The sequence below is a fragment of the Schistocerca gregaria genome, chromosome 10, assembly GCF_023897955.1.
Source record: "Schistocerca gregaria isolate iqSchGreg1 chromosome 10, iqSchGreg1.2, whole genome shotgun sequence".
Lineage (NCBI taxonomy): Eukaryota > Metazoa > Arthropoda > Insecta > Orthoptera > Acrididae > Schistocerca > Schistocerca gregaria.
The window spans coordinates 129,862,760-129,886,141 of NC_064929.1; the positions used below are offsets into that span (position 1 = coordinate 129,862,760).

At 44.3% G+C, this 23,382-nt stretch overlaps 1 protein-coding gene across 1 annotated transcript in view; it reads right to left on the reverse strand.

The window, feature by feature from the left end:
- Window positions 1–13,996, reverse strand: part of LOC126293185 (uncharacterized) — a 78,228-nt gene extending 64,232 nt beyond the window's left edge. Inside the window, exon 1 of the mRNA XM_049986296.1 lies at window positions 13,612–13,996. The gene's annotated coding sequence lies outside the window, so the exon portion shown is untranslated. The remainder of the gene's footprint in view (window positions 1–13,611) is intronic.
- Window positions 13,997–23,382: the final 9,386 nt, after the last annotated feature.

Below are 23,382 nucleotides of genomic sequence, written 5' to 3' on the forward strand. Positions count from 1 at the left end.
GGCCACACTAATGGGTCACCTCGATCGATACACAAATTCCCGAAGGTGGCTCTGACGGTTCCTCACAGTAGTACCGAAATGCACTGTTTCCCCACCGTTCTGGAAGTGCATCCTTTGTCTAACATTCAGACGTACATCCACCAGCTGCTCTGGCAACATGTACACAGAGATGTGAAATCTCCATCTGTTGGGGCAGACTGGCACATTGTACCAATTAGCCTCTCGCCGAAACTGCTGACCCTACATTAATACCGAATCACTGTTGATAAGCATAGAGTACCTCGTAGATTTACATATGCCCAAACGTGCAAACATTGCATACTGGAACGACCTTCACGAGTAGACAAAGACTCCTCAGTGTGCAGCACCTCGGTCAGAAGTAAGGGATGAGAGGCTATCTGCTGTAAAAACCGCTGTGGGAAAAGCATGCCTTGAGGAAAATCTTCATCTGCTAGTGCTGTCATGTCCTGAAGATGGAAAGGATGAAACTTCTAGTCACGTAACACATTCTGCAGAAGGCCACGTACAGCACCAATGATGTATGCAGAAAGGTACGTTCTTGTAGATAAAGTGTCTTCTACACGTCACAGAATATCGTCTTCCATTTTGGGAGTACACACTGTTCGGCTCCGACGTGTACCGTGTGTACCTGCACGGAAATTACCTGTTGTACTGTAGACATCTAAATGTTTAGTGATGTGGAACCCGTCACCTATGAAAACACTGTCGATACTCTCTCACTGCAGCTCGTCAATTTTCCCCCATACCAAAGGCACGTCAGCCATTTCAGTGTACATAAACCACTGCATTTGCATCATTGTCGTCACTCTCGCGAATCAATTGGTTTGTTTACTAGGACGTCACCACTGTCGCAATGGGGTGATACTCACAAATGGATCGGTGCGTTTCCAAGCAGACTTTGGAGACAACCGTCCACATACAGAGTATTTTTCAATGTCAGTACACATTCCCAGTCAGTGACATCGACACAATACCTTACGTCATCACCATTAACAAAATGTTCCCTAACATTAGAAGTTGACTTCAGAGACCACATGTTCTCTACGTCCCAAAAGCTTTCGTTCAACACATCAGTTGCTGTCTGGCCTAAGCGGTCGGAGGCAGTGGTCACGCATACGTGATGCGTGCCTGCTCGAGTGAATGTCGTCTACGTGTTTTCATTTTGTTTCTAAAGAAGGCTCTTGATGAAAGCTCAGTTTGTGACAGTATTTCCATTATGCCTGCAACTCAATCTATCACCTTTGTGGTGAGTACCTATACATCCCCTTTGTAATTATCAATATGCCAACCTAATCTTCCTATTGTTTGATAAACTGTGCTTTAACATTAACATAATGAGCAAATAGAACTGTTTCAGCTTCTCTGATCAAAAGTGTCCGGCTGGACACCTGGCTGAAAATGATTTACAAGTTCGTAGTGCCCTCCATCAGTAATGTTGCAATTCAATAATATGTTGGCCCACACTTAGCCTTGATGACAGCTTCCACTCTCGCAAGCATATGTACACTAGTCAACTCTGCCTTCAGAACCTATATATGCATCACAGGTTAGCATATAACCAGTTAATGAGCCGCAGAGAGCATACAATTTTATTCCGTATTTACTGGGTTTGTTTTTCATGTATGCTCTGAAGCTTGTTCTACCACGAGGGGGACACATTGTCTCACCTATTGTCAGATTCATACCTGGACGAAAACTAATTTTGCTTTTTTTCACAAAGAAATCAAACAAAGGCCTCACTTTGTGAAGCGAGTCGTGCTCTTCTTCGCCTCTGCTAATGAACGTAGCATTGTCATCATTCAAGTGTAACATCGACAATGTAGCGAAAAATTGATTGCGACTCAACAATTTACTCGCAAATCCTGTCTGCGAAAATGGATCTGTTGACCAATAACCACTGATTTTCGGCAATTTGGCAATGCACATATGCAAAATAATACTGAGAGATCAGTAAATCCCTTGCAATATTACTGCAGACCACTTATGCCAAAAACAGTTTATTTTCAGGCTACCTTTGTGTTTCATTGCCGTAATAACGTTACCAACATACCGATTCGTTTCACTTTTGATAAGCCAAATAAGGTCGTCATCAAAGAAATAACTAAAATATTGAAGCTCCTCACTGGCATCTGAAAAATGCGATGCTATGCCGACTACTTCCCAGAAATCCGGAGGTAATGGCTGATTGTCTAGTTCCGACCAATCTTGCTCTTTGTGCTCAGTGATTTTCGTCTGGAGATTACGAATCCTCTTTGTCAGAATCATCAATTTCAGATCCTGCATCTCCACAAGGAATATATAAGATCTCTGCCTCCGTCAACTCGCTGCACAATATTTTCACGATCGTAAACACCTGTGAATGAACTGAAGGTAACTTCGACTTTGCAGTGCTCACAACAGCTCCCAGGATGAGATAGACGATAAGTGCCTGCCTTCTGCAGAAGAAGAATGAAATACCTCCACATTAGTTGACGAAACTGCTTCGGACACCTGCTAAATGCGCTTACGGATCCAAATAAAGGCTCACCCGTACGGTATACGGGCGCCGTCGCCAACGTCGGGGCGGCCGCGCCCGTATGGCATACAGGCACCGTGCTGTAAGTGTTAAGCATTTGGCCAGTGCCTTCTTCCAAAATGAAAGGAAGGCCCACACACATTCATACAAGAAGGCACCCACGTGACCACTACCTTCATCCAATCTACCCGCACTGCGACTGTTGGGAAGGTGGAGGGGAAGGGAAAGGGATAACAGGGTACAGGTGGGGGGAGACGAGCGCTGTCGACTGCGTGAGCAGGGAATAGAAGGCGCAGGACAAGGCTCCCGGGTACACCGTCAGGAGGAGGCTGTGCAGAAGGGTGGCGCGAGCAGGAAAGGAGAGAAGCAGAGAGGGGAAAAGACTGGTGGGTGCGTTGCAGGGAGCGAGCACAAAGACGGTGAGTGGACGTGAGTGGGAGAAGGATTGTTTGTTTGTTTGTCTGTTTGTTTTGTTTTAGAACACACAAACAACTGGGGTGATGTGCACCCAAGTCAAGACTATAGAACATGAAGACAGAGAGGAGTTAAAAAACAACTGTATGTCAATCCCTACTGACATAAGAGAAGACAGCTAAAAACAGGGATGTGGAGAAACGGATACAAAAGACACCATACAGAACCGAAGGTCCAAAACTAAAAATTAAATGGCCTTTATCATACTGCTTTGACGGATAAAAGTAAAGTGTGGTCGACAGCCTGCGTATCAATTGCTAAAACAACCGATAACTCAGAAGGCAAACCCAAGCAGGGACATAAACAGTGGGAGAGGCTTAATAAGCCGGAGCTTGTTCCCGTGAAGGGAGGACCAATGGTGATGCCAAAGGGACACCACCTCCTGACAGACAGCAACACACAGATCACTCGAGTGAATATAGGAACTAGTGGGCTGAAGTACGAGTACAGCAGCCTAGGCAGAAGCATCAGCAGCCTAGTTTCCTGGCAGCCTGACATTGCCAGGAACCCACACAAACATCACAGTGGCTCCATCAAGAGTGAGCAAGTGACAGTTTTCCTGGACCCACTGCACGAAGCAGTGGTTGGTGTACAGCGCACATGGACTTTAAAGGATGCTGAGAGAGAGGGAGCAGAGGACACAACTGAAACGGCTGTGTCGCTGGAGATACTCCGAGGCCTAATACGTGGCGACGAGCTTGGCTGTAAATACTGAGCAGTGCGCTGGAAGCCGATATCAAAAGAAGTGGGTGCCAATGATGAAGGCACATCTGACGCTACAGTCAGTACGAGAGCTGTCAGTGTACACAAAGGTACTATCACGAAGTTCCATGAGAAGGTCATGAAACTGAACACAATAGAGCGATGCTGGAGTAGTGTCCTCATTAAGAAAATGAAGACCAAGCTTAACACGTATCACTTCATCAACCCTAGGTGGTGAGGGATTTACACCCACCAGTAAAGTTGAAGTAGTGGGAAGTTAAACCGCTGGAACAAGTGCCAAAAGTGGACTCTAAGAGGTAACAGAGAAGAGGGACGCGACCCATACTGGGGCAATCAAAGGAATCATTGAAGGAGGAGGCATAGGATGGGTGGCCACACATGGAAGACATACGGCAGGCATGTCAGCTGAGGAGAAAGTCACGGCAGTAGGGCAGTGGTAATTCAGCAGCTTCAGCATTCAAGCTCTCAACCGGGTTAGTGTAAAAGGCGCCAGTGTCCGACCGGATGCCACGATGGTGGATAGTGTTGAGACTGTGTAAGAGGGACAGACGAGCAGACGCATTAACAATGCACCCATAGTCGAGTTTCGAACAAACAAGGGACCGGTACAAACAGAGGAGGGTGGTTCGATCTGCACCCCAGAAAGTTCCATCGAGGACATGTATGGCACTGAGAGACCACATACAGTGAGCTGCCAGGTAAGACACATGGGAGGACCAAGAGAGTTTCCTATCAAGCATGAGCCCCAGGAGTTTCGTAGGATCAACGAACGGAAGAGCAACATGCTCAAGACATAACAATGGTGGACAAAACCAACTGCGCCCTCAAAAATTCATACAGACTGTTGTCAGTGGAAAATTGAAAGCCACTGTCGATGCTCCAGGAGTAAAGACAATCAAGATATCGCTGAATAAGACATGTCCATGGACAACTGCAGTAGATGGCAAAATCATCAACGAAAAGGGAGCCAGAGATGCCTGGTGGGAGATAGGCCATTAAAGGGTAGTGGTGATAGCAAAGAGGCACACCACATTCCTGGATAAAGGTGTCCGACAAGGCAGAACCCCCATGCACCTTAAAACTTGGTCTTTTAAACATTCTTAAAGCAAACAGGGCAGGCAGCCACAGGAGCCCCACGTGGAAAGAGTACGGAGGATACCAGTCCTCCAGCAGGTGTCTTAGGGCTTCTCCAAATCTAAAGATATGGCCACCATTCGGGATTTCCGCAGAAAACCATTCATGACATGGGTGGACAAAGTGATGAGATTGTGAACTGTAGAATGGTGCACTCTAAATCCACACTATGCAGTGGTTAGCAAATTGCAAGACTCGAGCCTCCACACCAGCTGGGCTAAATCATACATTCCATCACCTTGCAAACACAGTTGGTGAGAAAGATGGAGCAGTATCTAGAAGGAAGGCGTTTGTCCTCACCGGGCTTAGGTATGGGTATGATGGTGGCTTCACACCAATGTCTGGGAAATGTGCCCTCCACCCAGATGCGGTTGTATGTATTAAGCAGAAAGTGCTTGCCTGCAAGAGGAAAGTGCTGCAACATCTCCATGTGGTCAGTGTCTGGCCCTAAGGGCGGAGGACTGGGACGAACTGAGAGCATGATCTAGCTCCCTCATAATAAAGACGGCATTGTGGCAGTCACGATACTGAGAAGACAAGGGTATCGCCTGAGTTTCCTCCGCTCGTTTCCAATGGAGGAAGGCATGGTGATAATGGGAAGAGCTCGAAATTTCCGCAAAATGGCGGCCCAAGGTAGTGTAGATAGCCATAGTGTGCACAATGACATTGTCTGCTACTGTCAGGCCAGAAATTGGAGAACGGACCTTGGTCCATAGAGCCGTCAGAGGTTGGTCCACACGACAGAGGAAGGGGGAAACTGTTAAAAGAACTAGTGAATGAAATCCAGCTAGCTTTTTTGCTATCCTGAAGAACGCGACCACACTTTGCACCCAGCTGTTTATAATGAATGCAGTTTGCCATCATAGGATGATGATTAGAAATGTGAAGAGCACATCTTCGCACGCAAATTATATCACGGCATGCCTCAGTCCACCAAGGGACTGAGACATAGCCTGGTAAAGAGTAAGTGTGAGGTATGGAACATTCTGCAGCAGTAATGATACTGTTTGTGATATATTCCAACTGATCATCGCAACTGGGGAAATCTTGTCCTTCGAAGGTTGCCAGGGAGGAGTAAAGCCGCCAGTCAGCCTTATTAAGCTGACATTTGGATGTGCACACAAGTGGGATATGCGTCAGCAGACAGACAGCACACAGGAAATGGTCACTCGAGAAGGTTTCAGAAAGATGATGGGCAACTTGCGAGTGACTGGTAAAGCAGTTTTTCCTTTCCCCGAATCTCCTGAACAGCCTGCTCATCAAGATATACAGGACAGTCCCGAGAGGTGGTGGAATGGCCGCCACTGCAGCTGATACAGCGGGGAGGAGGCGGCAGACAATTGCCCTCATGCGCACCCCTACCACAGGTTAGACGTTTGGCTGGATGTCGATGAGACTTTCTAGTGAGGTTGAAATGAATACACTGGTGGCAGCACATCAGGTTCTGAATGTACGACCAGACTGTGATAATTTCATAGCCTGCTCTGATCTTGGAAAGTAGCACCAATCTATCAAAGGTGAGAAAAGGAGTGCGGGTGGGCACTAAGGAGGAATCTACCTCTTTCATCACCCGATGGATGGCAATGAGACCCTAGTCAGAAAGGTAAGATTGGATTTCGGCCTCAGTTAGGCCGTCAAGCAGCCTAGTGTAAATAACACCACGGGAAGAATTCAGAGTTTTATGAGCCTCGACACGAACAGGACAGCCATGGAGAAATGAGGTGGCAAGCAGTTGTTGTGCCTGAGAATCAGAAGTAGTCTCCACAAGCAAAGTTCCATTCCGTAAATGTGAGCTGGATTTCACAATGGCTTCAACACCCTCCTGAATAACAAATGGATTTATTGTTGCAAAGGACTGTCTTCAATACATGAAACAATGGTGCAACTGGGAGGGTCTTTGAACTGCTAGCCTCACTCCGTTTACGTTTCATAGATGCTGACTGTGAAGATGATTGGCTCATTGTAAGAAAATCCCCCATGACTGCCGGTGTCTTCAATGGCGCACTCCTTCCAACTTGGGCCTCCCAAACAGCTGACAGAGGGACCAATCGGCAATTTGGGAAGTTAGCAGCCAAGGCAGTCACCCCTCCCTGGGCCTCGCCTGTACCAGGGGGAAAGTGCAAACCCTACCTGTCGACTCCGGCCTGGGAGTTAAGCGTTTCCCAGTCACCTGTTACTCATCAGACATGTGGGGCGGCCGTCAGGAGTGCACAGGGAGGAAGAAAAAAAGAGGAACCTGAAACGCCAAAGTGGAGGAATGAGAGGAGAAGAAAAAAAAGAAAGGGAAAGGGAGCGGAAGAAGGTGAAAGTACAGTGGGATCAAGATCTGCTAGGTGGAGGGTGTAGGGATAGTGTGTTACTGTAGGTTGAGGCTGGAATAATTTCAGGAGTGGAGAACCCGTTGAAGCATAATTCCATCTGTGTGGTCCAGAAAAGCTAGTAGTGGAGGGGAGGGTCCAAATAGCTAAGTTTGACAAGCAGCCATTAAAATCATGCCTGTTACGTTCTGCTGCACGTTGCGCTGCAGTGTGTTCCACTTCACTTTTGGCCACAGTACAGTGGTGACTATTCATCCTGGTGGAGATTAGGTCAGTAGTCATACCCAATACAAAACTATTTGTCACTGTCGATGCCACTTCCCGATAACCCACCATACCTCATGCCCATGGTCTTGACACTTTTGAACACTACCTCTCCCAACGTCCTTCAGCTTTCAAACAGCTTGTCTCAATCCTCATGCAACTTATTAACTTTATCCTAACACACAACTACCTTTCCTTTGATGAGAACATATACACTACTGGCCATTAAAATTGCTACACCAAGAAGAAATGCAGATGATAAATGGGTATTCATTGGACAAATATATTATACAAGAACTGACATGTGATTACATTTTCATGCAATTTGGGTTCATAGGTCATGAGACATCAGTACGCAGAACTACCACCTCTGGCTGTAATAACGGCCTTGATACACCTGGGCACTGAGTCAAACAGAGCTTGGATTGTGTGAACAGGTACAGCTGCCCATGGAGCTTCAACACGATACCACAGTTCATTGAGAGTAGTGACTGGAGTATTGTAACGAGCCAGTTGCTCGGCCACCATTGACCAGACATTTTCAATTGGTGAGAGATCTGGAGAAAGTGCTGGCCAGGGCAGCAGTCGAACATTTTCTGTATCCAGAAAGGCCCGTACAGGACCTGCAACACGCGGTCATGCATTTTCCTGCTGAAATTTAGGGTTTCGCAAGGATCAAATGAAGGGTAGAGCCACGAGTCGTAACACATCTGAAATGTAACGTCCACTGTTCAAAGTGCCGTCAATGCGAACAAGAGGTGACAGAGACGTGCAACCAATGGCAGCCCATACCATCACGCTGGGTGATACGCCAGTATGACGATGACGAATACACGCTTCCAGTGTGCGTTCACCAGGATGTCGCCAAACACAGATGCGACCATCATGATGCTGTAAACAGAACCTGGATTAATCCGAAAAAATGACGTTTTACCATTTGTGCACCCAGGTTCATCATTGAATACACCATCACAGGCGCACCTGACTGTGATGCAGCGTCAAGGGTAACCGCAGTTATGGTCTCCGAGGTGATAGTCCGTGCTGCTGCAAACGTCGTCGAACCCTCCTGAATCCACCGATTCCATATTCTGCTAACAGTCATTGAATCTCGACCAACGTGAGCAGCAATGTCACGATACGATAAAGCGCAATCACGATAGGCTACAATCCGACCTTTATTAAAGTCGGAAACGTGATGGTACGCATTTCTCCTCCTTACACGAGACATCACAACAATGTTTCACCAGGCAACGCCGGTCAACTGTTGTTTGTGTATGAGAAATCGGTTGGAAACTTTCCGCATGTCAGCATCAGCACGTTGTAGGTGTCGCCACCGGCGCCAACCTTGTTTGAATGCTCTGAAAAGCTAATCATTTGCATATCACAGCATCTTCTTCCTGTCGGTTAAATTTCACATCTGTAGCACGTCATCTTTGTGGTGTAGCAACAAACAAATCCACAGCACAGCCACAGACATCAACACGGCACCCTCACATGCCAACCTGTTTATTGATCATTTACAAGAAATCTTCAATAGCCTCCCAAAACTCCAAACATCAGGTCTCATTCAGGTTCATTGACAGTATCTACACGAGTTGGACTCGGCGCCAGGACACCTTATCATCAACACCTCCTCTCCCATCCACTTAACCTGGTCGTCCGAAACGCATCATGCCACCTTCCTGACTGTTGACCACCACCTTTCTCATGGCTCCATCCACATCCCTGTCCCTCTTAAACCCACCAATCACCAACACTACCTGCACATCGACAGCTGCCACCTCATCCACGTGATAAATCTCTCCCATACAGCCCGTCCATCTGGGTATGGCGTGTCTGGAGTGACAAGAACTCCCTCACCCTGTTAGCTAAAAGTCTTCACAGAAAGGCACTAACCCCCACATCCAGTCTGCACACAGATTTCCTGTGCCAAATCCCCATGCTCTCCAAAACCTCCCACCATCCTTGACAACTAGCTAAAAAGGAGCAAATCTTCAGTTACCCATTACCACACTAGACTGGAAATGGACCGCATGCTTCGCCCGGGCTTTGATTATCTACCATCACGTCCTGAAATGAGGGTCATCCTACCCTAGATCCTTCTCACCACTCCTGAAGTAGTGTTCCGGCACCCACCCAACCTCCAAAACATCCTAATCCATCCCTACATCACTCCCAATCCCAGCCCTTTGCCACAGGAATCATATTCCTGTGGAAAACCCAGGTGAAGTCATGTCCAGCACTTCCCATTCCAGTCCTGTCACAGTTTTATCCTACCCGCCAGAGGCAAGGCCACCGTTGACAGCAGTAAGTCATATGTTAGCTCTACTAAAATTATTGCACTGCTTTTTATGTTGGTATGGCGACCAAGGAGCTGTCCACCAGGTGAAAGGCCACCACCAATCTGTGCTCAAGAGCAAAGTGGACCACCCTGTGCCGTATCCCCACGCTCCCCCAATTTTCCCCACTATCCTCGAGAGCTAGCTGAAAAGGAGCATATACTTAGTTGCCTAATACCACACTACACTGGAACAACTGGACCACATGCTTCGTCCGGGCTTTGATTATCTATCTTCATGTCCTGAAATGAGGGACATCCTACCCGAGATCCTTCTCAGCCCTCCTAAAGTGGTGTTCTGACACCTACCCAACCTCCCAACATCCTAGTCCATCCCTACATCACTCCCAAACCCTGCCCCTTGCCACAGGAATCATATTCCTGTGGTAGACCCAGGTCAAGGCCTGTCCAGCACTTCCTATTCTAGTCCTGTCACAGTTTTATCCAGGCCACCTGTGAGAGCAGTGTGTCATATACTAACTACTAAAATCATTACATTGCTTTTTTTGTTGGTATGGCTACCAAGCTGTCTGCCAGGTGAATGGCCACCACCAAACTGTGGTCAAGAGCAAAGTGGAGCACCCTGTGTCACAAAATGCAGCTGTACATAATGTGCTGGATATCAACGATTGCTTCACAATCCACACTATTTGGATCCTCCCCTCTACCATCAGCTTTCCTGAACTCTGCAGATAGAAGTTATTCCTTATAACATATTCTCTGCTCCCAAAATTATTCCAGCAATCTATTGTTTACACATCTGCCACCCAAATGTCCCCCCCCCCCCCCTCACAACTCACATTTCTTCATTCTTATTGAGCACTGCACTCTACTGGCATACCCATACATCTTTTCTCTTGGCAAACTTGTCCTGCCATCTAGTCCCTACACTCTCCAGCAAAGAGCACACTCCCTTCCCTTCCCCCCCCCCCCCCCCCCCCACATACTCTGCTCTCCCTACCCCTTCCCTGCACCACTTCGCATTGACACTTTTGTTCTATAAAATAGTTGCAGTATGGCTGGGGCGCCTTGAGAACACAGTTATATGTAGAGCCTTGTGTGAATGTTTTCCTTTATTTTCTGAAGAGATAAATTATAATTAATTGAAACCCTCAGCTGCAGAGAGGTGTCGTTCATATACCTCGATGGGGACAGCTGAAAATGTGCACCCCGACCGGGACTCGAACCTGAGATCTCCTGCTACCTAAAACCATGTTTTGGTTCAGGTTTGTTGATGACATCTTTCTAATCAGGACACCTTATCCTCATTCCTCCACAATCTCAGCACCTTGTCTCCCATCCACTTGATCTGGTCCTCCTCCAATCATCATTATGCCGCCTTCCTAGATGTCGATCTCCTCCTCTCGGGTAGCTCCGTCCACACCTCGGTCAACATGAAACCCACCAATCACCAACAGTACTTGCACTTTGATAGCTGCCACCGCTTCCACACCAAAATATCCTTCCCATACTGCCTGGTCATCAGTGGCAGACCCATCTTCAGTAATGAGAATTCCCTCGCCCAGTATGCCGAAGGCCTCACAAAGGCCTTTGCAGACAAGCACTACCTCCAAGACCTAATATCCAAGCAGATACTTTCCTTTCCTTTCCTTTCCTTTGGGCCGTAGACCTGAATGATAGAGGGTCGGCTGTATTATTACTGATTTGGCAATGATAGTGGTACAGGGAAACCGTATGCCATTCCTGCCGCCACCCCAAACCCCCCTCCCCTGGGAATAAGTGTACCCCAGCTGTCTGCCTCTAGTGTAAGCCATGAAGTAGTGCGAACGTTTTCAAATGTCTGCGAGTCGTGTAACTTAGGCAGAACATGGGAACGAGCACAGTATTCACCTATTGCAATGTGGAAAACCGCCAAAAAACCATGTCCAGGCTGGACAGCATAGTGGCCCTCATCATTAATCTGACGGGTGGATTTGATCCGGGGCTGGCGTGCCTACCCGAGTCCAGGAAGCAGTGCATTAGTGCTCTCGGCTACCCTGGCATGTACCTAATACAAAAACAGAAATCCCTTGCTATATCCCTACACACACCTGATCCTCACATCCATACCAAGAACCAACCACAAAGAAGTGCCCCCCTTGTCACCCAATACCTCCCAGGACTGAAACAACTGATCATCATCCTTTGTCAGGACTTTGATTATCTATCATTATACCCTGAAATGAGGGATATCTTACCCAAAATACTTCCATCCCCTCCCATGCCACTCTCTTCCCCCCCCCCCCCCCCGTCCTTTGCGACATGGATCATGCCCTTGTGAAAAATTCAGATGCCTATCCATCCACCCACCCAGCACCTCCTACTCCATTCCCGTCACAGGCTTATCCTACACTATCAGAGTTCCAGCCGCCTTTGAAAACAACCATGTTTTATACCAGGTCTGCTGCAAATGCTGCACAGCTATTTACATAAGTGTGGCATCCAAACAGCTGTCAACCTAAATGAATGGCCACTGACAAATTGTTGCCAAAAACAAGGTGGACCACCTAGTAGCGCAGCGAGCAGCAAAGCACAACATGAGAAATTTCAATGGCTGCCACACAGCCCGTGCCATCTGTATCCTCCTCCCCCCTCCACCTCCACCACCACCACCACCACCACCAGTTTTTCTGAGCTGTGCAAATGGGAGCTATCCTTACAGCACATCTTGGCCTAAACATAAGTTAACTTGCTGTCCCCCATCCCACGTGTGTGTGTGTGTGTGTGTGTGTGTGTGTGTGTCCTACAAGCTTGAGAAAATAATTTCATTCAGAAAGCCAAATTCTGTGCCTTTTGTTTGTGTAACTGTCGAAGACGCAGCGGTTCTGCCTTTGTCGAAGACGCAGCGCTTCTGCCTTTCGGTGAGTTGTCTCCCTTTTTGCTAACTAATTCATTATTGTGAATTTCGTTAAGTTAATGGCGAGTTAGGTGATGGCAATATCATTGTTCCGTTGGAAAAGATGCGAATTCTTTGGCTACAGTGTAGCCGACTCTTACACTGTGCGAGTGTGTGCTGATATTAGAAATTCAACGACATTGGTCGTATAGCCAATCAGCAGAATCAATGAGTATTGCTGAGTGGGCACATTTTTTTCGGCAGGAAATACAACCTATGAATGTTAAGAAGAAAACACGTTTGCCATAACTGATTGACGTGTAGCGTAGTCTGAGATAGAGTTATTCATCACGGCAATACCGGCAACCTAGGTGTATTTATTTCCTAATTTTGCCTAAAATGCCAATGATGTGGCCAAATTACAGTCTTATAGAACAAAATATTGCAGCAGCAATCTTTAAATTACGAACGTGAATTTCATTGCCTACTACCTACACCTCGCTTATGATTCGTCGTTTTCATTACCGCAATAGCAAGCACCGAAAACCCCGCCGACACCGAATACACTTTCGCTAAGTAACGATTGTACTTATCCAACTTAATTTCTATTCTGTGAATGCCTACACGGGGACGCGTTTATATTGAAATTACATTTTCAATTTGTAAAGTTATTACTTTCGACAATAAAAAAGATCATATGCCAAACGGGAAGAAATGACGCGTTACAAAAAACATACATACACGAGTGATGATACATCACTGCGTTTTTACTTGAAAACTTTCAAGTATAACCTTTCAAACACTGAGAAGAACCTGAACATTTTCGACGCAACCTATAAGGGGCATTTTCCGAACATAGTTGAACTCGACATTTATATAGCAAGAAGGAAGGAACCAAGTATATTACTGAATGGATGAAATTAATTCACCAGGGGCGTGTATTTTAATAAGTTAGTAGACAAGTAACGCAATACCTATACTTATTTACCTGTTGCTCCGACGAACGCTTCCACCTGCGAGAGTCAAATGAGTCAACTGACACGACGTAGTAAGCAAATCAAAAGTCGAAAAGGATGGGCATCTGCTCCATCATATATCAATATTTTATGAATTTTTTATATTGTAAATATAGTGACCAGTCTAATAACTAAGTTGTGATAACTCATTATATGGAATGTTCTGCTCCTTATATTAACAAGATCTACAACATGTATTTTTATCGTTTTTGGTCACCCACAAACGTCAACAGTGGATTGATTTTATTTTTTACCCCTCTCAGCTGAATATTTACTGTTTAGTATATCCAACAGTCCAATGTCACACTGTGGTATGTACTATTTGGCGGTTTAAGTTTCCATCAGCATACGCTACTTAGCGCCACGTAGTACGGATCTTTTATTTTATTTGTGTATTTATTTTTGCGCAACAGTTGGCGAGCCCGTCGTTTTGTATAATTGTTTAAGGAAAGCAAAATGTGGTTTTACTAAATCCGCCGATATCATTTAACAGCAGAACCATATGTGTATTTAACTATATCATGTTACTCGATTAATGCCTAAAACAGGCCACTGATTAGTTTTTTGTTCACATATTTACATCTGCCAGTTCCAGTAACATACTAGATTTTTGGGGTCATATGCTTGATTTCTCTGTTTCGGGGTTACTTTCAACCACTGGTTTTTGTTGCAGCAGGATTTCAGGTATACGATTTCTTAAACAATCTTGATGCCAATGACAGTATGAAACTAAGGAATGCAACCAACAATCGATAATCGGTATTTAGACGAAAACTCATTTGAAATTGTTAATGTGTCTACAACTAAGAAAGATAATGCCAGTCACATACTGCTCAAATTATAAGCTGTTGTGGATCAGACAGTGATTTTGGTAACATATGTCAAATATTTACGGACACAAAAAGATGAAGTTTGTTTGGCCACAAGTGCCAGACACTGAATTGATAAATGCGGATCAGGTAAGAGATTTAAGATGAATGAAGTTGACGGTGTTATGCTCAACTAAATGTTGAACTGTGTGTGATACTCCATCCTAGTACGTTTCATTATATCAATATCCACGATTTTGACAATGGGTCACACTGTTTTGGTTTATGTACCATATTACTTTTTTTTTCTTTTATGAGTCTTAATGAAGCATTTAAGAAAAAGCTTAGGTCAGTGTATCTATATTTGGGTGGTCTCAGTTTCATTGTGTTTTTGAAATTTTGACCACTAATGTAATTGTAGTTGACATTTGTGGAGGAAATACAATACAGGTTGGTCAATATATCCCAAAACACATGCTAATTTTAAATCACCTACAATTTTTTCCATTACTTCCTGTGCATTTTAGATATATTTTAGCAATTAGTATGTAATCCTTTTATACGAACCCATATGTTTAATAACATAAGCATCACATAAGTTGAAAAAAAAAGAGTGATAATCGTTTTTGAATCCAAAAAGTGATTAAAGTATACCCAGTGTACAATGTGTGTTTCCTATATGTTTGAGCTTCCATAGCTTACTGCAGGTATGGTTCAGAGTCCATGGTACACTGTGCACAAAAGGCGATTGCCAGCATACTCAGATGCTCCATAATGAATATAACAGACCTGAGTTTTTTACTGACAGTGGTAACATGCTGCTCCCACTTTATAGCATTGTGCAAAGTAATACCTGAGAATCTAATGCCTTCTGCTCTTTCCAGCCTTGTTTCATCTAGCTCCATATATATTTACTCAGTCTTATCATTGTTTCTGAACACTGCATACAGCCTTTTTCAAGTATATAGCCGGTTTATTTTCCATGAAGCAATGTGCCATGTTGTTTGATGAAATGCAGGCTGCTGAAAATAAGATTTGAGAGATAGTACAAACCTCTGAAGCAAGAAAAATATGCCCAGAAACACATACTTCATGAGACTTGAACACTTGTCCATAGAAGGAGCTTAACATCATCTAGAAAAGTGTTCACAGGAATTACTCAGCATGGCATACATGGAAAAGCCCTGAGGCTTAAGGAATCATACATACTTTGAACTGCACCCAGTAGCGGTATGTGCCAGGCATGCACTAAAGCCACACTCCTATAAATCATTTACTGGAGTAGCGTAGACCATTTTTTTGAAGCGCCACCATAACCAAAAGCCTAAAGGATTGAGATATGGGGCAAGAGAAAACCGAGGTATAGCCTCCATGAACAATCCAGTGGTCCTTGAATGTCAGTATCAAATGTACATCCACATTGATGTGACGTGTGCTCTTGCACTATCATGAATAAACCACATCTGTAGTGTGAGATCTTAGTTTCTCCCAGAGTATACAGTGTTCAAATAACTTACGGGAAGGCAGGATCTATTACACTAATTGACAGTTGGATTTAATTTCAAAGGAATTTTTCACTGAATGGTTTCTTCAAAAATTTCAGCTTTTTCTTGGGATTGGCTACATAGCGCATCGTCGTTGCAGTTGGAATTTCATTTTGTAACTGCCCAGCATTTGGTGAAGTTTGACCGTTTTTGTGGCTCAGAGCCTAATACTATATCTTAACCTTCTGTGATAAATCTCACTAAGAGAGCTTTAGATGACACAGCTTTATCCGTGGTAGGGAAAGATTTAAATGTCGCACCGACTCCCAAGCTTTCGTCAGTAGTTGAGGAGGGAAGCATGTTGTATGTTGACTGGCACACATGCACACAAGAGTAATATCACGGCAGCTGAGAAGACTGCTTTACATTCACTAGAGTTAATTCAGATACTGTTATTTTGTTTGTTTGTTTGTGTGTGTGTGTGTGTGTGTGTGTGTGTGTGCTCATATTAATCTTTCACCAAGAACATCTTACATGTGTTGATTCATATTTGGTGTGTGGACTGCGAAATAGTGTGACTCCCTCTTCCTGCAATTGCATGAGGATTTTTATCAGTCCCCAGGTACTTACTGTAAAAATCCAAAACACTGTATCTTCTGAGCCCCACTTTATGAGTATTTAAAAATCTTACATGAAAACAGCAGATTTGCACCACACCTATACAAATGCCACTGACAAAACAGGAATTTGCCACAGTGGTACTGGAGCTTTTGTGGCACTGAAAATAGATAGAGCAAATGTGGATGACTCTCACTGTCTTCTGCTGCGGCTGCTAATCATCACACGCTGGTTGCAGCGTTTTTATCCACCATATGTAGCACACACTCCTCCACATCAGCTGTGCAAGATAGGCAAGGTCTTTGACAGTTACCCTTTTGGAGTACTGGAGCACTTGTGTCCTTAATGTGTTGGAAACACTGGCCAAACATTTTTGCAGTCAGTAGCCTCCAGCGCTGACGTTTCTCAGTGTACAGGTTGCAGGCTCGCAAGCTACTTTGATATACCAAATTCTACTAGAAAATCATGTCAGCTATACCACTTATGTAGTAGCATACAAGTCATAACAATGTGTGGTTAAAGGAAAGAAAATGTCACCAGATAAAATCTTAGTCAACCCCTTAAAAGAGCACATTAGTCACTTTGAAGTGTTGCAGATGTTGTAGAACTGGTAGTAGAGTCATGTAACCCTTGCAATGCACCTGTTTCTACAGGGGACAAATATTAATTATTATCAGTAGCAGTATATTAAGCTATAAATTATCATTTTAAACCTGTGTGGTCTCCCTGGTGTGCCTAGTCGACCACCAGTTCCTGTCACACTGTTCACTCTAACCAGTACATACGGGGTTGAAGACATGGAGAAAGAAAGGTATCATCACCATTTGAATTTAGAGTAATATAACTTTCTTACCTTTATTGGTCATTGTTGCACGCTCGTCGTCCAGTGATGAACCTCGCCATCCGCTGTTTGTTAAATCAATTTGAGGTCCAGGGTGTGTATTTTGCTGCGTAAGAACTGACACATGGTTAAACTTCCAACTTTTATTTTATAAATGCTGATCATGGCGATATTCAATAATTTTGAATGTAACAGCTTTCCCAATCCATCATTTCGTTCTCTCTATCCTTGACCTTCTCAAAGCATGCATATTACAAGACGTCTCAACACCAACTCCCCACTGTCTCTACACCTGCCAACCGTGGTTGTGTATTGATATTTTACACATCGCACATATACATATATGAAAAACATAGTATGAAAAATGAATAGAGTTTATAATATAGTTCTGTGGCAATATACCTCATTATTGTCGTCATATTAACAGTTTTGTAACAAAATAATAATATTTCACTTTATGTTTATGTAGTTAAAGTTCACTTGCTCCTTCAAGTTGATTGACGGCACCGCGCACCTTGCCAGCCAGTGGTATCGGTAGTTTCAGTAGTCCGTTACGTTACATCCTCCCTGCTGGCATCACAGTCATGGCATTGAAGTATTGTGCACACGCAAGTCAGCGTTGTGGAATCAGCGCATCAGGTTGCTCAAGCTGGAGACGTGACAGAATGCCAGAAAGGAGCTACTGTGTTTGTATGTGCCCATGAGCAAATCTTGAATGAAATTATTCGATTTGCTGGTGTATGAATCAAGATCATCCGACATGTCTACATTGACTGGTGTTCCGCACATAGGCATCCACCGCAAATAGTGATCATGAAAAAATCCTAAATGATAGGAATCGAGGATGAGTGTCACACTTTCTCAGACAGGTAATTGCAAACTCAACATGAATTACCTGCCGAGATAACTGTGCATATTAAGGGTTTTAAAATAGATTCTTATCTTTGACAAACATGACTTCAAACTATTGAAATATGCTGAAGAGAAAAAAATTACAAGATCAGTAAGGAGTTGACTACGAAGTCTTTCACGATGGAGTCCTTGCATAAAAAGTTCTCGGTTTACTTGCCACATCAAATTTGGATAAAATCCCGAGCTTTCAATGACTACCTGCGTCATCAAAAGCTAGGGATTTTATCAAAATTTGACGTGGCAAGTAAACCGAGAACTTTTTATTCAATGAGGAGTTGTGTGATATAAACGAAAGTTGGCAGGCATGTTCCTACATACGGAAGATGACATCTATTCCAAGTTCTGCGGCAGCTGTGTAAGACTGGGCGTAGTACTGCCACTATGAGGATGCAACTCAAGTTTGATTTAAATACACACATTAATGGTCATGAGCATTAGTTACGTTTGAGATTGGACATGATGTTTATTGATATTAGTCAAGAATGCCTTTAAGGGACAGAGGCCATTATCAACACCTTACTGAGTTTCAGTGATGTTGTGTAACAGGACTATGAGAAGCTGGATGTTCCTCATGTAATATTGCAGAAAGTCTTGGCAGGAATGTAGCCACTGTGCAAGATAGCTGGTAGCGGTGGTTACGAGAATGTACGAACCAAGAAGTACAATTCTCAAGGCTGTCAATTCAACTAAGTACCTGGGTGTTAAAGTTACGAACAACTTCATTTGGAAAGACCACATAGATAATATTGTGGGGAAGGCGAGCGAAAGGTTGCGTTTCATTGGCAGGACACTTAGAAGATGCAACAAGTCCACTAAAGAGACAGCTTACACTATATTCGTTCGTCCTCTGTTAGAATATTGCTGCGCGGTGTGGGATGCTTACCAGGTGGGATTGACGGAGGACATCAAAAGGGTGCAAAAAAGGGCAGCTCATTTTGTATTATCACGTAACAGGGGAGAGAGTGTGGCAGATATGATACGCGAGTTGGGATGGAAGCCACTAAAGCAAAGACGTTTTTCGTCGCGCAGATCTATTTACGAAATTTCAGTCACCAAGTTTCTCTTTCGAATGCGAAAATATATTGTTGAGCCCAAGATACATAGGTAGGAATGATCATCAAAATAAAATAAGAGAAATCAGAGCTCGAACAGAAAGGTTTAGGTGTTCGTTTCTCCCGCGCTCTGTTCAGGAGTGAAATGGTAGAGAGATAGTATGATTGTGGTTTGATGAACCCTCTGCCAGGCACTTAAATGTGAATTGCAGAGTAATCATGTAGATGTAGAAGACCGGGTCTAAATGGCCACATGGCACTACGGAGAGGGGAAAACCATGTTCAGCATATGGCTCCGGCACATCGTACTGCATCTGCAGCATCAATCTGAGCAGCAGCAGATGGCACCAGAGCAACTCAATGAACTGTTACAAATTGGTTACTTCGAGGACAACTCTGAGCGAGATGTTCTGTAGCGTGCATTTCATTGGTACCCCAAACCACCATTTGCTACTTCTGTGGTGTCAAATGAGAGTTCATTGGAGGCAATGTGGAAGTCTGTTGTGTTTTCTGATGAAAGCTGTTTCTGAGTCAGTGCCAATGCTGGCTGTTTGTTGATCAGAAGACTGCTTTTTGTGTCTGCGACCAACCTGTTTGTATGCTAGACACAAAGCACCAACATCTGGAGTTGTGGTCTGGGGTGCGATTTTGTATGACAGCGGGAGCACTGTCGTGGTTATCCCACACACCCTGACAGCAAATTTGTATAACAGTCTGGTTGTCAACCTGTTGTGTTGTCATTCATAAACAGCATTCCAGGGGGTGTTTTCCAACAGGATAATGCTCATCCACATAAAGCTGTTGTAACTGAACAAGTTCTACCGTGAACCGACATGTCTCCTTGGCTTGCTCAGTTACTTGATCTATCCCCAGTTGAGCACATACGAGACATCATCAGGCGACAACTTCAGCATCATTCACAAAATAGCATTAACCGTCCCTGTATTAAACAACCAACTGCAACAGGCATGGAACTCCATCACACAAACTGACATCTGGCACCTGTACAACACAATGCATGCATGTTCCCATGCTTCCATTCAACATTCTGGCAGTTACAATGGTTATCAATGTCCCAGCATTTCACACTTCTGATGACTTACCTCACACTTAAACATCAATCTGTGATCTTGCAAAGTTAATTTCTTAAATATTTTACCTAGACAAAGGTATTCTCAAAATTTCAGTATTCACATTAATTATTTTCTGGTGTTGCAATTTTTTTTTTTCTAGCAGTTTATTTTGCGTACCTTAAATGTAAATGAAAAATCCACATCATCCATATTGCTTTGTACCATTGCACTGCTTTTTTACACTGATCAGCCAGAACATTATAACCGCCTATCTAATAGCCGGCATGTCCACCTTTGCACGGATAAAAGTGGTAACACATCGTGACCAAGAAGCAGTGTTGCCTTGGTAGGTCACTGGTGAGAGTTGGTGCCACATCTGTACACTCTAGTCACGTAATTTCCGTAAATTATCAGGAGGTTATGAGCTCTGAAGCCACCTTCAATCACATTCTACATGTGTTCAATCGAGTTCAGATGTAGGGAGCTGGGGGTCAGCATTTCAATTGGAACTTGCCACTCTGTTCCTTGATTCACTCCATCACACTCCTGGCCTTGTGACATAGTGCATTATCTTGTTGAAAAATGCCACTGCCACCAGGAAACATTGTCAAGAAGGGGTGTACGTGGTCCACAACCAGTTTACGATACTCCTTGGCCATCTTGGTGCCTCAAGTGGACCTATGAATGCACATGTGTGTGTTCCCCAGAGCATAATGGAGTCGCTCTAGCTTGTCTCCACATTGCAGTACAGATTTCAAGGAGCTGTTCCCCTGCACCCTCCCGTCAGCAGGATTAAAAATATATCGGGATTTATCAGATCATGGAACACTGCCACTGCACCAATGTCCAGTGCTGATGGCCAGTGTCCATTTCAGTTGTAGTTGCCAATGTCATGATGTTAACATCCATTTCCTGTTCCAGTCGCATATGGTTTGCGGGAAAAACGACTGCTGGAAGGCCTCAGTGCGCGCTCGAATCTCAATAATTTTACATTCATGATCTCCCCAGGAGGTATTTGTAGGGGGAAGCAATATATTCGATACCTGATCCAGAAACGCAGCTTCTCGAAACCTGGACAGCAAGCTACATCGCGATGCAGAGCGCCTCTCTTGCAGAGTCTGCCACTTGTGTTTGCTAAACATCTCCATAATGCTATCACACTTACCAAATAACCCTGTGCTCTTCTTTGGATCCTCTTTATCTCCTCTGTCAACCCAACCTGGTACGGATCCCATACTGATGAGCAATACTCAAGTATAGGTCGAACGAGTGTTTTGTAAGCCACCTCCTTTGTTTTGTTCAAGGACTACATTTTCTAAGGACTCTCCCAATGAATCTCAACCTGGCACCCGCCTTACCAACAATTAATTTTATATGATCATTCCACTTCAAATCGTTCCGCACGCATACTCCCAGATATTTTACAGAATTAACTGCTACCAGTGTTTGTTCCACTATCATATAATCATACAATAAAGGATCCTGCTTTCTATGTATTCACAATACATTACATTTGTCTACGTTAAGGGTCAGTTGACACTCCCTGAACCAAGTGCCTATCCGCTGCAGATCCTCCTGCATTTCACTACAATTTTCTAATGCTGCAACTTCCCTGTATACTACAGCATCATCTGCAAAAAGCTGCATGGAACTTCAGACACTATCTACTACGTCATTTATATATATTGTGAAAAGCAATGGTCCCATAACACTCCCCCATGGCACGCCAGAGGTTACTTAAACGTCTGTAGACGTCTCTCCATTGAGAACAACACGCTATGTTCTGTCTGCTAAAAACTCTTGAATCCAGCCACACAGCTGGTCTGATATTCCGTAGGCTCTTACTTTGTTTATCAGGCGAAAGTGCGGAACTGTATCAAACAAGTGCATGGTGCACTATGTCTTCAGACACACTTTTAATCTGCCCAGCACTGATTTCTGATGTTGGTTCCGCAACAGTTTGCTGCCTGTGCTGTTTTACTAGTCTGCCCAGCTCATAATTTCCGATATCAGGAATGAGGGGTGGCCGGCCAACTGCGCAATGCCTGGAAGTGGTTTCACCTTGGTTTTGAAATATGTTTAAGACACCTGACAAGTCACGCAGTTACCCAAATACTCATGCTGAGCCTCCAGGCCATCACAATCCGCCCTCGGTCAAACTCAGATTGATCGTGCGCCTTCCTCATTCTACACACAGACAGCACGCTCACTGATACCGGATGCTTCGGGAAACATCAGGAACCGACGTGCAGAGATCATTCAGGGTGATCAGCCGATCTTAACGCATGCTTAGCTTAACCTTCAATATTGTCTCCTCAGAAATTGACTGTCTCCCGCTCCTTTGTTCGTCGTGAATTTCGGTCCAATCAGCTGCAAACTCTCTACACCACTTACAAACCTCCATGCATGACTCACCATATACTTCTGTCAATTGGTGATGGATTTCAATCGGCACAGTGCCCTTTGTGTTCAAAACCGAATAACTGCACGCAATTTGCACTTGGCGGTAATATCTAACGAGAATTCCATTCTCAATGGCTGCCAAGCCAAGACAACGCCTCAGCTGCGCATGTTTACATACAGTGCGTGAAGCACTCTTCATAACAGAGTGACCAACTGCCATACAAACAGAGTTCTATACTTTTAAAAGATTAGCAGGTAATGCTGCTGTCACCTGGTCGGGTTTACACCAATAGTACGTCAGGGGTCCTAACACTCTGGTCGATCACAGTACCTGGTTTTTGTAAAATGTAAAAATATATTTTGGCTTTTAGCGTCAGCTGCAAATAACCATCCCGTGCCTTCAGTTTTCAAAACAGGATGTAGCATCATAATCCATAGCTTCAACTCAACAAAGACAAAGGAATTTATCAAATCTGTAGTGAGTTTTGTAAGCGAAAATTAATTACCACTTTCGACAGGGAGGCTGTAAACTGTAAACATGAAACAGAGTG